Source organism: Anomaloglossus baeobatrachus, chromosome 10 (assembly GCF_048569485.1).
Source record: "Anomaloglossus baeobatrachus isolate aAnoBae1 chromosome 10, aAnoBae1.hap1, whole genome shotgun sequence".
In the NCBI taxonomy this organism is placed as follows: domain Eukaryota; kingdom Metazoa; phylum Chordata; class Amphibia; order Anura; family Aromobatidae; genus Anomaloglossus; species Anomaloglossus baeobatrachus.
This window is the reverse complement of record NC_134362.1, coordinates 46,160,312-46,175,174: the sequence shown is the minus strand read 5'-3', so window position 1 is coordinate 46,175,174 and position 14,863 is coordinate 46,160,312. Positions and strand designations below refer to the sequence as shown.

The window sequence follows — 14,863 nt, the reverse complement described above, 5'->3', positions numbered from 1 at the left end:
GGTGATCAGCTGATCGCTCCCAGTAGCCGGCCGCCGGGTGATCAGCTGATCGCTCCCAGTAGCCGGCCGCCGGGTGAGCAGCTGATCGCTCCCTGCAGCCGGCCGCCGGGTGATCAGCTGATCGCTCCCAGTAGCCGGCCGCCGGGTGATCAGCTGATCGCTCCCAGTAGCCGGCCACCAGGTGATCAGCTGATCGCTCCCTGCAGCCGACCGCCGGTGATCAGCTGAGCGCTGTCACTTGCCGGCCGCCGGGTGATCAGTTGATTGCTCCCTGCAGCCGACCGCCGGGTGATCAGCTGAGCGCTGTCAGTTGCCGGTGCCCGGGCATGCCAGCGGGCGGGCGCTCAGCTGAGCGCTGTCACTTGCCGGCGGCCGGGCATGCCAGCGGGCGGGCGCTCAGCTGAGCGCTGTGACTTGCCGGCGGCCGGGCATGCTGGCGGCTGGTCGTTCAGCTGAGCGCTGTCGCTTGTCGATGGCCGGGCGCTCAGCTGAACGTTCGGCCACCGCGAGCCAAAATAAAGTTTGATTTAAAAAAAAAAAAAAAAAGAGCATGCGCAGTGGAATCCAGAGGATTCCGCTGCTCAAAACAACATTACATGCTGCGTTCCTCCCGCTGGGCGGAAGCAAGGGAGCGTCGCCCAGCTGAAGCAACGCAGGTCCTTTTGGTACAATCCGTCACCCATACAAGTCTATGGGAAACAGCGGAATCCGTTAACAGATTCCGCTGTTTTCCAAAAGGGCGGATTGTAACGGAAGGAAATAAACGCAAGTGTGGAAGTACCCTAACAGGTTAATGAAAGCGTAAAACTAATTGGTTTCACTGGGGATCGAACCCAGGACCTTCTGCGTGTAAAGCAGACGTGATAACCACTACACTATGAAACCTGATGAAGGGCTGCAGAGTGTTGGCTGGCAGAGCAGAATACTGACTGCCAGGGATTTACTACTGGATGTAAAGTTTGGTTAATGACAAGTTCATTATTTGTTTTTAATTACATATTTTACCATTATTTTTTTTTCCAACAATGTGATTTTCCTTAAAATGAAGTTGATATTGAATGTGTTACTTTGGTTTCTACATAGTTTGTTCTTTTCTACATAGTTTGTTCTTTTCTACATAGTTTGTTCTTTTCTACATAGTTTGTTCTTTCTGTAAAACAGATGGGACTATTTTGCCATGATAATGGTCTTGTTATTAAAGGAATGATATTTTTTGAGAGTGAATTCAACATCATTCTTGTAATTTTCAATTATATCAGATCCAAAAAGTTGTTAGAACTCTGAGCACGTGAATCAGCACTCCAGAGAACGAGCCCCAAGAGAGCCCCTGAGGTATAGTTGTATCCCAGATAGCCACCCCTATTTTAGGATAGGCTGATATAATGGGGAGGAGAGGAAGGCCTTCCAGTGGAACTATTTGGTGGCAGCACTAGCTTATTTTTGATGGGATTGCACCACCAGGGTCTCCATACCATAAATTAGAGAAATCTTCTCAAACCATTCCTCTAATGAAGGAGGGTCAGGGGACCTCCAATGATGCAGGATTATTGTTTTAGCTGCTTGTAATAGATGGTTTAGCAGAGATTTTTTTATAGGTGGTCTTGGACATTGGAAACGTGAACTGAAGCACCGCCTCTGAAGAGACAGGCACCGAAAGATCTGTGATTTCTTTTACTATCCTGAGTTCCCCCTGCCAGAACACTCGACGTGTCGGACAAGACCTCCATACCTGAGTTCCTCCTGCCAGAACGCTCAAAGTGTCGGACAAGACCACCATATATGAGACATGGTACCCTCCTCCAACGCCAGCAAAGACTAGACATCCCCGGGAACCACCTCTGCAGAACCGCAGGAACCCGATACCATCCAGAGACAATCTTGAAACTCGTCTCCTGAGATTTTGTCACCATTATAGATTTGTGGAACAAGGAAAAACACATCCCATTGTTATTGCGTGAAAGTAAGGTGGGCTTCGAGTTCCCAGGATCCGCAGAAGGGGGGAGGCATTCTCCATCTATCTACAGTTAATAAACCATAGAGGACTGATATAGAATGGGCCGGCCTAGAGGAAGCAGTGCATAGTTCTTCAAACCCTGAAAGAAGGCTAGCAGCTATAATTTTGACTACTATGTAAAAACCCCGAAAAATGACATTGCCTTGTTAATCCCTGCATGACATTTGACATAAGTTTATGTCATGGTCGGTAAGGGGAACCTGGAAAAAGATTTCAAGCTGTTCCAAGCGGAGCTTATGGGCTCAGGAGTAGTGATGAGCAGACTTAGACTGTAAAGGCTAGATCTGTGTGGGTTTTTTCACCCATAGAAATCAAAGAGTAATTGCAAAAACACAGAAAAACCTGTTTTGGTGGCTAAAACGTTACTGTTCTAGGATCTGTTCGGATGGTACTGCTTGTGTCGGGCCCCGGGCACGCTGCGTCGGTGCATTACCTTCAGGGACTCCGCTGTCAGTCTGGATCTTGTCACCGGTAGGGAATCTTCTATTAGGATTGTCGTGACGCCACTCTCAGAATTGCGGTCAGTGGGGACCGCCACTGCAGGTTAAGGGATGCCTGGGGCTGATGGTGGGTGCAGTCAGTTGTAACAGCCTCCTGAGAGTGAGGCAAGCCCCAGGGCCCTGTGTAGGTGTGTGGAACCACAAGGCGCAGAATAACTCCACACAAGCAGAATGTCTTTCAGGGGTTTTACTCACAGTTGATGGCAGGGTGAGTAACCCGGGCGTAGCTGGGATGAACCAGGCGGGAACCAGGTATCCTTCAGGCTGACTTCTGATGGTGACTACCAACTCGCCTTCCTTAGCCCTTGGTGGTTTGGGGTAACCCCGACTTTTAGTCCCTATGGGGGTCACCCAGGGAAGTTGCTGAAGCCTCTCTCCCCTTCGTTTGCCGTTTGCTTGTTGCCTGGGCCAGATCACTCCAGCTGCTTGCCTCCTGTGAACTGTGGGCCCTAACTGTGGCTACGTGGCTGCGGCTTTTAGGTGTTGTGGTGTGGGCTTTGAGGGCCCCACACTGGCAGGTTTAGCAGGGAAAGGTGGATCTATCCCCGCTCCGGGATCTGCCGCCCGTTTGGGCCTGGTTCTCCCTAGCAGTCTCCTTACTTCCCACTCTGTGCTCTCTCTTTAGCTGGAGATGGGTTTCGGGTAGCACTCCTAGGTGACCGTTCTCCCCCGTCGGTAGCCACTGCGCGGACGCTGTCAGACTACAGCAGCCCAGGGGAAGGGGTCAGCTCTCCTCGGAGCTCCCTGGACTCTGCACTAAACCGGCTCACTGCTCCTCCTCTCCTGTTCTTGCCTACGCCACCTAGCAACCAGGCTCTCTTACCACACCCCTTGAGTGGAGATGGAGGCTTTTGGCCCCCTCCACTATTCCAGTGGAGGTGAAGGCTTTTCCCCCTCCTGGGATCCCCAGGGGTCCTCTCAAAGGTACATGTGTGAGACCTGATCACTATGCGCCTGTGTAGTCACACCTCGGTCAGCCTTCTGGATTACCTGTATTGTACTGTCCCCAGCATGGGTGCAGTACTCAGTGGTGCCTGACCAGGTCAGGGGCGCCACATTCCCCCTTAGTTATCACCAGCACGTCCTCGGGCTGCAAGACAACATTTTAAAATGCATAAAACAGTAAAACATGGTAAAACATTTTAAAACCACCAGGTACCATACATCACCACCCTCCACCCACAAGTCCGTTAACCCACCCAAACCCTTTCAGGAGGCAGGTCACCGGTCCTTTTGGTAACCAGATCTGGGCCATCTACTTCCCCAGACCTTTCCTCCAATCTGCCTCTCCCGTTGGCCGCGCCTTCAGCCACTTCTGGCAGGATGTAGAGGCGGCTTTCATGGGCTGGTGGTTTCAGGGTATACCTGGCCTGGTGGATCCGCGCCTTCAGCCTCTTCTGGCAGGATGTAGAGGCGGCCTCCACAGTTGGTGCTGACCAGGTACCCTCTTTGTGGTGGAGAGCCAGGCCCCATAAACAGGCATGCTCTCTGGTCGCAGGTGAGCCAAGGCCCTATATACGGACGTGCTCCCTGGTTGCAGACGAGCCAAGCCCCTAAACATGCTGACTCTGGTGGTGGTGGTGCCCTCTGGTGTAACTATTTACACTGCGAGAGTTTGTGGCTATAGCCAGTTCATAGCCTTAAGGTTCATTTCTCACATTAGTTTATGTGGGCACATTGCTTAAACTTGAAAACGTTGCAAACTTTTCAAACTGGTCAAACAGTAACTTGGTGTACTTTACTTTATGCAGATTCCTCTACTCTTCCATACCAGGGCTTGGGCCTGTAGGGCTGCGGCACCTGTTGGTTTCTCGATCTCTTTCTTCATCTGTGGGTTCGTTGTATTTTCTTTCTTCTTCTTCAGTGTCTGTTTCTCTTTCTTTAGGACATGGCGTGACATCTAGGGCATACCAGCCTCTTTCTCCTTGATGCATGGTAAACTGCACTGTGTCTCCCATTCTTAGGTTTCTTCCAGGATGTCCTCTGGGCAAATGAGCTCTAACGTCTCTTCTGTTGACAAAAATGCCTTCTTTCATACCAGGTGCTACGATGAAGCCGTATCCTGATTTTAGGCTAAAATCTTCCACTACTCCTCGACAAAGGGGTCCTCTGACCTGGGCTTTGGCTCTTCTCAGGAACCGTTTTTCTTCTAGGTCTCGGGCCGTGACTTCTCTCTGCTCTGGGGATGGCGGTGCAGGGAAAGACTGGGTTCTACTACGGCGCCGTGTCTTGCGGACTGGATTCTGCGAGGTACAGCTTACCAGCTCCCAGGTGAGGCTTTTGGGTAGATCTTCTTCCGCAGAGGGTATCGGGTCTTCCTCGTCCCAGCGGGAGTATGGCAACATCTCCGGCTCTGGGTATGGATCCAGTGCGGATGGCTCTGGAGTCAGCTCCTCAGCTTCCTGGCCTCCCCTCCCCCTTAGTTCTGCTGAGCACTCCGGTGGTGGCAGTGCTGGGGATGGGTGCTCCTCAGCCGGCCCAGGCGGGGATCTCTTTGGCATGGTTGCTGCAGGGGTTGCCGGAATCCTCTTGGGGGTATGCGGAGGAAGCATGTACCGGTCCACCATCTCCTGTGGGAACTTGGCCTCCAGGTCAGCCTTCAGCTGCCAGTATGCAGGGTCCTCACCTACCAGGGACTTCCTAGCAGGGACTTCCTTAGACTGGGGAGCGGTGGCTGCTCTGGCCTTGCGGGCCGGGGTAAAGAATGGTACGTCTGTCTTTTCTTGGCGGGCCGCGCCTGGCATGGCGGCGGCCTGGTCTTGGCGGGCCGCGCCTGGCATGGCGGCGGCCTGGTCTTGGCGGGCCGCGCCTGGCATGGCGGCGGCCTGGATGGGCGTTTCTGTCGCAGCCGGAGCCTGAGCGGGCATCGCTACCGTGGCCGGTGCTTGGCGGGACGGACTGGGCGTTGCTGCCGCGGTCTGGGCTTGGCGGGCCGGGCCTAGCATGGCAGCGGCCTGGGTCAGCGTCACACCTGCGGCGTGGATTAGGGTCGCGGCGGCAGCCGGATCTTTGCGGGCCGGGCTGGGCGTTGTTGCAGGGACCGGGTCTTGGTGGGCCGAGCAGGGCATCGCTGCGTCGGCCTGGGCTTGGCGGGCTGCACCTGGCGTGGCTGCGGCCTGCTTCAGCGTCGCCGCGCCAGACGCCTCTTCAGGGACCGCGGGCGTGGCAGCAGGGGTCGGGGCACTCGCGCTGGCAGGGGCATCACTGGACTCACCCATCGGTGGCAGCATCGGGGTCTGAGTCGTCGCCGTCCGGTCTGGCACTCGGCGCGCGGCTCTCCCTTCATAGGCCTGAACCGCCGCGGTCATCCCCAGGAACTCCGCACGTCCCTCTCTGATCTGCCTTCCGATCCTGGCTTCCAGTTGTTCGCAGAACTCGGCAAGCTCCCGACACCACCAGGCAGCGGAGCCTGGCTCTGGGTCTCTGCATTCAGACGCCATTTTCTCTAACAACAAGCTGCTGGCTTCTTTTCAGTTCCGCCGTCTCTGGACGCTTCCGCTCTCTTCACAAGCGAGGTCAGAACTCTGCAGGGGATCTCTGGGTAGCCACACCTCTTCGTGGGCGGTAACTTCTCCCAGCGCGGCCTGCTGTTGTTTTTCAGCGCGCTTTTCATGGTGGCAATATGGCGGCGCTTCCAATTTTTCAAGCGGACCGCCCAGGCACATGGTCACCTGTCTGAACAGGTCTAGTCCTTATCCTGTTCGTGACGCCAGAAGTCGGGCCCCGGGCACGCTGCGTCGGTGCATTACCTTCAGGGACTCCGCTGTCAGTCTGGATCTTGTCACCGGTAGGGAATCTTCTATTAGGATTGTCGTGACGCCACTCTCAGAATTGCGGTCAGTGGGGACCGCCACTGCAGGTTAAGGGATGCCTGGGGCTGATGGTGGGTGCAGTTAGTTGGAATAGCCTCCTGAGAGTGAGGCAAGCCCCAGGGCCCTGTGTAGGTGTGTGGAACCACAAGGCGCAGAATAACTCCACACAAGCAGAATGTCTTTCAGGGGTTTTACTCACAGTTGATGGCAGGGTGAGTAACCCGGGCGTAGCTGGGATGAACCAGGCGGGAACCAGGTATCCTTCAGGCTGACTTCTGATGGTGACTACCAACTCGCCTTCCTTAGCCCTTGGTGGTTTGGGGTAACCCCGACTTTTAGTCCCTATGGGGGTCACCCAGGGAAGTTGCTGAAGCCTCTCTCCCCTTCGTTTGCCGTTTGCTTGTTGCCTGGGCCAGATCACTCCAGCTGCTTGCCTCCTGTGAACTGTGGGCCCTAACTGTGGCTACGTGGCTGCGGCTTTTAGGTGTTGTGGTGTGGGCTTTGAGGGCCCCACACCGGCAGGTTTAGCAGGGAAAGGTGGATCTATCCCCGCTCCGGGATCTGCCGCCCGTTTGGGCCTGGTTCTCCCTAGCAGTCTCCTTACTTCCCACTCTGTGCTCTCTCTTTAGCTGGAGATGGGTTTCGGGTAGCACTCCTAGGTGACCGTTCTCCCCCGTCGGTAGCCACTGCGCGGACGCTGTCAGACTACAGCAGCCCAGGGGAAGGGGTCAGCTCTCCTCGGAGCTCCCTGGACTCTGCACTAAACCGGCTCACTGCTCCTCCTCTCCTGTTCTTGCCTACGCCACCTAGCAACCAGGCTCTCTTACCACACCCCTTGAGTGGAGATGGAGGCTTTTGGCCCCCTCCACTATTCCAGTGGAGGTGAAGGCTTTTCCCCCTCCTGGGATCCCCAGGGGTCCTCTCAAAGGTACATGTGTGAGACCTGATCACTATGCGCCTGTGTAGTCACACCTCGGTCAGCCTTCTGGATTACCTGTATTGTACTGTCCCCAGCATGGGTGCAGTACTCAGTGGTGCCTGACCAGGTCAGGGGCGCCACACTTGGTCTTTCAGATCCTGGCTGTAGGGGAAAAAGGAAGCTCAGTCGAAAGCATGGGCTATGGAAAAATGGCGGCTGAACACACCCACGGCTGTGAATTGGGCAGCCCACATAGGCGTTACCATTTCAGTTGTAATAAAACTAAAGGGGTCGGAATCCGACTACTATCACCTATGTCCATGAGGTGCTGTAAATTGAGCCTGCACTGTCGTGCTAAAACTTGGAATGTAAAATGGCAGCCTCCATTGCCAGCTTTCCAGCATTATAAAAACTGAAAGACATCTTTATTTAAAGCAAGATAACATTATAACTGCATGTTATCTTACAAGTAATTGTCGCGGGCGGGGAGGAGGGTGGCAACGCTGTGCGCTCTCCCACTGCTCGGGTCCGGCCGCCGCTGCTCTGCGGCTGCTGCTGCTCGGTGGCTCGAGCGATGGGCCGGATCCCGGGGACTCGAGCGGCGCTCCTCGCCCGTGAGTGAAAAGGGGTGGTTGGTGGTTGTTTGGCATATTGTCCGTGACGCTACCCACGGTTGTGGTGATTTGTAGTGACACCACCGCTGCTCTGAACGGGGATCCCGGGAGCGGTGACTGGAGCAGCTAAGTTGTTAGTCCTCCCCTCCGTGAGTAGGGGAGTTGATGGTCCCGGGGCCCGGTGATGGGGTAGGACAGGATGGCAGGCGGGTTATGGGGCCTGGTGAGGTGCAGGGATGCGGGGGCAGCGCTGTGCCGTACGGCACTGTGGTACTCACTCAGCCTGAGACGTTGACACAGTTCACAGTAAAACACACGGCTGGAAAGACGGTTCCCACGGACGGCTGCTGTTGCTTTTCCCCGGTAGTTAACGGTGACTGTCTCTTTCCCTGCACCTAGTACTTCTGTTGGTATCGATGGGTTCCCACCGGTAACCCGCTCCCCGGCTTGGATATGGGCCGGAGGAGCCCCTCTTTGCCCGCAGGCGCTGGCCCTGAGAAACTGGTGCCTTATCGGTGGCGGTGTCTCTCTCTCACAGTTGGACCTTTGCCTTCAATCGGGACTTAGTTGTTTGGAAACCCGGAGGTTCCCTTCACTGACGGATTTGGCAAATTACGGCGACTCCAAGCCTTGCCGGGATCCAAAAGGCCCCTGCCAATGGTGCTGGCCTCACTTTGTGTACCGGTCCGGTACCGCCGGGCCACCACCCATCCGCAGTCCTTTCGGCAACTCCGATCAGCCACTCCTGCAGACGGTCACCGCCGTCTGCTAACCTTGCTGTCTCTGTCCGGGGCACACACCCGGACGCTCTCAGTCAGTTTTTGCCTGCTCTCCTACCACTTCACTCCTCACACTTTCGCCTCTCAAACTAATCTGCTCTGCTTGGTTTTCCCGCCTCCAGGACTGTGAACTCCTCGGTGGGTGGAGACCAACCGCCTGGCTCCATCCCCTGGTGTGAACATCAGTCCCTGGAGGAAGGCAACAAGGATTTCTGGTCTAGCTTTGATGTGCCTATCCGGGGTGTAGGGTGTGGTGATGTAGTTACCTGTGACCCCTGGCTTGCCCAGGGCGTCACAATCCCCCTTAGCAAAATGCAGACTGTCCGCGGGCTGCCCGTCCAACACCGGTTTTATTTTATTTTTTTCCTTTAACTGTAAAATAAATAGAAAAAATGGTAACACACATACATTTATATTAACTTCATCCCACAACGGGTGGCACTTTTCTTAATAGTTGCAAACGGTTAACGGTTACGGCTTCCGCTCTCACCCACCCAAGTAACCTGGCCCTGATGCTGCCCCTAAGAAACAGGCAGCACCCCTTGACCCCAGTCCTGCACCAAGTCACCCGAGCGGGATCTGTCCTTTCCAGGGGACCCACGTCCATGGGGAGCCCCTGGAACCCCCAGGGGAATGCCACCGGTTCCTGTGGTGGCTGGGCCCCAGCCTGCTCCACTGCGGGCCCTTCCTTCAATCTGCCTCTCCGGAGGCGGCAACGGTCGGAAGCTGCAACAACAATAATTATTTACAAGACACTAAAGTTTGTGGTTGCCCTGCAAGTTCTCGGGTTTGTCCATAGGAGTTCCTATGCAAAACTTTTTCAAACGGTCCCCACGGGGACAACGGTGTCGGCAACGGCCGGTTTCAATCAGCAGTTGACAATCAGATGACTTTTTCAGCAATTATTCATTTTCATTTTCAACTTTTCAAACTTTTTCAAAACAAACAGGTGGTTCCAACGGGGACGGGGACAACGGTGCTCCGCTGCCCTTACTCTGGTTCCTCAGCATCCCCGGAGGGAGGGGGTGCGGCGCTCACACGGGCCTCCTGGCTGCCCCTCAATTTTGCATCCAGAGCGAACCACCCCCTCTCCCCACAGTGCCAGGTGTACTGTACCAGGTCGCCCGACATCAGGTTACGGCCTAGGTGCTCCTCTGGCAGGTGAGCATTAACATCCCGCCGGGCTATAAAAACTTCGGCCTCCAGGCCCGGTTCATAAATGAATCCATAGCCCCGGCGAACATCAAACCGCCTCACCTGCCCTTCATACAGCGGGCCCCGGACACGGAAAGTCACTTGCCTCAAACTCTCCTCCCGGATTGCACGGGCCACCAACTCTGCCTTCTTCCTTTCCCTCTCTTCAATCTCCGGGCCCAGCGGTACCGGCTCCCTATCCCAGTACGGGGCTGCTGCGAGCTCCGGCGCATGGGTCGGGCCCCGCGAGACCGTTTGGACACTGCCCACTGCTGGTGATCTGGGCAGAAGGTCCCGCGGTGACGCGGCCTTGGACGCCGCCCAGCAGCGGCAACCCGGCGCTACCTCGTCCGAGGCGTGGGGGATGGGCACAGGGGCTTTCCGCTGCTGGGCCTTCTTTACGGAGCGGTCCATCGGCTCCGGCTCAGGGGATTTCTCGGGGGATGCCTCCGGTTCGGGCTTCGGGGCTTTCCACGGCAGCACCTCCGGTCGGCTCCGGGCTCCGGCTGCAGGTCGGCCCGCCGGGGCGGGCATGCGGGGTATCGCTACCGGTTGTGGGGGCAGCAGGCCTAGTGGCGGGGTCACGGCTTCCGGGACGGGTGGTGAGGGAGGCAGCAGGGCGAGAGGGTTTAGACCGGGTCCCGCAGCCGCGATGACCGGCCCTTCAAGGCCATCGGGGCGTGAGTCACTCACCCTCCCTTCCGCAGCTTCCTCCTCGCGTCTATGCACGGTCGCTATGACCTCCGCCATGTCGGTCTCCCACTCCTCTAAGAGTAGCTGCATTTTGACCTGCAGCCTCTGGTAGAGCTGCGCGGTCCGGATCTCCACCCACGCCGCTGTTCTAGGCGCGGGGGCCACGGTGCTTTGGGACGGCATAAACATCCTGCTGGCGGTCTCTCCCAGGAACAAGATGGATGCAGGGTCCTGGCATCCCTGCTTTTATAGCCGCCTTCACATGCAGCCATCCGCCATTTCGTCCCCCTCAGCCTCTTTTCGGCTCCTCCTCCATCGGGGCGGTGTTTTGGTCTTTGCGCCTCCACTACTCGAGAAGACGCTCGAGCGGGAACTTTCCGCGCCAAAGATGGCGGCTTCTGAAATTTTTCGGCCGGACACCTCCGACGGTAACAAGGCGCACCTCTACCCAACAGCAGAGCGGTAAGATCCTGTTCGTGACGCCAAGTTGTCGCGGGCGGGGAGGAGGGTGGCAACGCTGTGCGCGCTCCCACTGCTCGGGTCCGGCCGCCGCTGCTCTGCGGCTGCTGCTGCTCGGTGGCTCGAGCGATGGGCCGGATCCCCGGTACCGCCGGGCCACCACCCATCCGCAGTCCTTTCGGCAACTCCGATCAGCCACTCCTGCAGATGGTCACCGCCGTCTGCTAACCTTGCTGTCTCTGTCCGGGGCACACACCCGGACGCTCTCAGTCAGTTTTTGCCTGCTCTCCTACCACTTCACTCCTCACACTTTCGCCTCTCAAACTAATCTGCTCTGCTTGGTTTTCCCGCCTCCAGGACTGTGAACTCCTCGGTGGGTGGAGACCAACCGCCTGGCTCCATCCCCTGGTGTGAACATCAGCCCCTGGAGGAAGGCAACAAGGATTTCTGGTCTAGCTTTGATGTGCCTATCCGGGGTGTAGGGTGTGGTGATGTAGTTACCTGTGACCCCTGGCTTGCCCAGGGCGTCACAATCCCCCTTAGCAAAATGCAGACTGTCCGCGGGCTGCCTGTCCAACACCGGTTTTATTTTTTTTTTTTTCCTTTAACTGTAAAATAAATAGAAAAAATGGTAACACACATACATTTATATTAACTTCATCCCACAACGGGTGGCACTTTTCTTAATAGTTGCAAACGGTTAACGGTTACGGCTTCCGCTCTCACCCACCCAAGTAACCTGGCCCTGATGCTGCCCCTAAGAAACAGGCAGCACCCCTTGACCCCAGTCCTGCACCAAGTCACCCGAGCGGGATCTGTCCTTTCCAGGGGACCCACGTCCATGGGGAGCCCCTGGAACCCCCAGGGGAATGCCACCGGTTCCTGTGGTGGCTGGGCCCCAGCCTGCTCCACTGCGGGCCCTTCCTCCAATCTGCCTCTCCGGAGGCGGCAACGGTCGGAAGCTGCAACAACAATAATTATTTACAAGACACTAAAGTTTGTGGTTGCCCTGCAAGTTCTCGGGTTTGTCCATAGGAGTTCCTATGCAAAACTTTTTCAAACGGTCCCCACGGGGACAACGGTGTCGGCAACGGCCGGTTTCAATCAGCAGTTGACAATCAGATGACTTTTTCAGCAATTATTCATTTTCATTTTCAACTTTTCAAACTTTTTCAAAACAAACAGGTGGTCCCAACGGGGACGGGGACAACGGTGCTCCGCTGCCCTTACTCTGGTTCCTCAGCATCCCCGGAGGGAGGGGGTGCGGCGCTCACACGGGCCTCCTGGCTGCCCCTCAATTTTGCATCCAGAGCGAACCACCCCCTCTCCCCACAGTGTCGGGTGTACTGTACCAGGTCGCCCGACATCAGGTTACGGCCTAGGTGCTCCTCTGGCAGGTGAGCATTAACATCCCGCCGGGCTATAAAAACTTCGGCCTCCAGGCCCGGTTCATAAATGAATCCATAGCCCCGGCGAACATCAAACCGCCTCACCTGCCCTTCATACAGCGGGCCCCGGACACGGAAAGTCACTTGCCTCAAACTCTCCTCCCGGATTGCACGGGCCACCAACTCTGCCTTCTTCCTTTCCCTCTCTTCAATCTCCGGGCCCAGCGGTACCGGCTCCCTATCCCAGTACGGGGCTGCTGCGAGCTCCGGCGCATGGGTCGGGCCCCGCGAGACCGTTTGGACACTGCCCACTGCTGGTGATCTGGGCAGAAGGTCCCGCGGTGACGCGGCCTTGGACGCCGCCCAGCAGCGGCAACCCGGCGCTACCTCGTCCGAGGCGTGGGGGATGGGCACAGGGGCTTTCCGCTGCTGGGCCTTCTTTACGGAGCGGTCCATCGGCTCCGGCTCGGGGGATTTCTCGGGGGATGCCTCCGGTTCGGGCTTCGGGGCTTTCCACGGCAGCACCTCCGGTCGGCTCCGGGCTCCGGCTGCAGGTCGGCCCGCCGGGGCGGGCATGCGGGGTATCGCTACCGGTTGTGGGGGCAGCAGGCCTAGTGGCGGGGTCACGGCTTCCGGGACGGGTGGTGAGGGAGGCAGCAGGGCGAGAGGGTTTAGACCGGGTCCCGCAGCCGCGATGACCGGCCCTTCAAGGCCATCGGGGTGTGAGTCACTCACCCTCCCTTCCGCAGCTTCCTCCTCGCATCTATGCACGGTCGCTATGACCTCCGCCATGTCGGTCTCCCACTCCTCTAAGAGTAGCTGCATTTTGACCTGCAGCCTCTGGTAGAGCTGCGCGGTCCGGATCTCCACCCACGCCGCTGTTCTAGGCGCGGGGGCCACGGTGCTTTGGGACGGCATAAACATCCTGCTGGCGGTCTCTCCCAGGAACAAGATGGATGCAGGGTCCTGGCATCCCTGCTTTTATAGCCGCCTTCACATGCAGCCATCCGCCATTTCGTCCCCCTCAGCCTCTTTTCGGCTCCTCCTCCATCGGGGCGGTGTTTTGGCCTTTGCGCCTCCACTACTCGAGAAGACGCTCGAGCGGGAACTTTCCGCGCCAAAGATGGCGGCTTCTGAAATTTTTCGGCCGGACACCTCCGGCGGTAACAAGGCGCACCTCTACCCAACAGCAGAGCGGTAAGATCCTGTTCGTGACGCCAAGTTGTCGCGGGCGGGGAGGAGGGTGGCAACGCTGTGCGCTCTCCCACTGCTCGGGTCCGGCCGCCGCTGCTCTGCGGCTGCTGCTGCTCGGTGGCTCGAGCGATGGGCCGGATCCCAGGGACTCGAGCGGCGCTCCTCGCCCGTGAGTGAAAAGGGGTGGTTGGTGGTTGTTTGGGATATTGTCCGTGACGCTACCCACGGTTGTGGTGATTTGTAGTGACACCACCGCTGCTCTGAACGGGGATCCCAGGAGCAGTGACTGGAGCAGCTAAGTTGTTAGTCCTCCCCTCCGTGGATAGGGGAGTTGATAGTCCCGGGGCCCGGTGATGGGGTGGGACAGGATGGCAGGCGGGTTATGGGGCCTGATGAGGTGCAGGGACGCGGGGGCAGCGCTGTGCCGTACGGCACTGTGGTACTCACTCAGCCTGAGACGTTGACACAGTTCACGGTAAAACACACGGCTGGAAAGACAGTTCCCACGGACGGCTGCTGCTTTTCCCCAGTAGTTAACGGTGACTGTCTCTTTCCCTGCACCTAGTACTTCTCTTGGTATCGATCAGTTCCCACCAGTAACCCGCTCCCCGGCTTGGATATAGGCCATAGGAGCTTCTCTTTGCCTGCAGGCGATGGCCCTGAGAAACTGGTGCCTTATCGGTGGCGGTGTCTCTCTCACAGTTGGACCTTTGCCTTCAATCGGGACTTAGTTGTTTGGAAACCCAGAGGTTCCCTTCACTGACGGATTTGGCAAATTACAGCGACTCCAAGCCTTGCCAGGATCCGAAATGCCCCTGCCAATGGTGCTGGCCTCACTTTGTGTACCGGTCCGGTACCGCCAGGCCTCCACCCGTCCACGGTCCTTTCGGCAACTCCGATCAGCCACTCCTGCAGACGGTCTCCGCCGTCTGCTAACCTTGCTGTCTCTGTCCGGGGCACACACCTGGACACGCTCAGTCAGTTTTTGCCTGCTCTCCTACCACTTCACTCCACACACTTTCGCCTCTCAAACTAATCTGCTCTGCTTGGTTTTCCCACCTCCAGGACTGTGAACTCCTCGGTAGGTGGAGACCAACTGCCTGGCTCCACCCCCTGCTGTGAACATCAGCCCCTGGAGGAAGGCAACAAGGATTTCTGGTCTAGCTTTGATGTGCCTATCCAGGGTCTAGGGTGTGGTGATGTAGTTACCTGTGAACCCTGGCTTGCCTGTGAACCCTGCCCAGGGCGTCACATAATCATTGTTTGGATTATATAAATCTGCGACACCTTCCCTTAA

At 57.0% G+C, this 14,863-nt stretch overlaps 1 non-coding gene across 1 annotated transcript; it reads right to left on the bottom strand.

The window, feature by feature from the left end:
- Nucleotides 1–812: 812 nt before the first annotated feature.
- Nucleotides 813–885, bottom strand: TRNAV-UAC (transfer RNA valine (anticodon UAC)). The gene has a single exon. It is a non-coding gene; the product is annotated as a tRNA-Val (tRNA).
- Between the last annotated feature and the right edge of the window lie 13,978 nt (nt 886–14,863).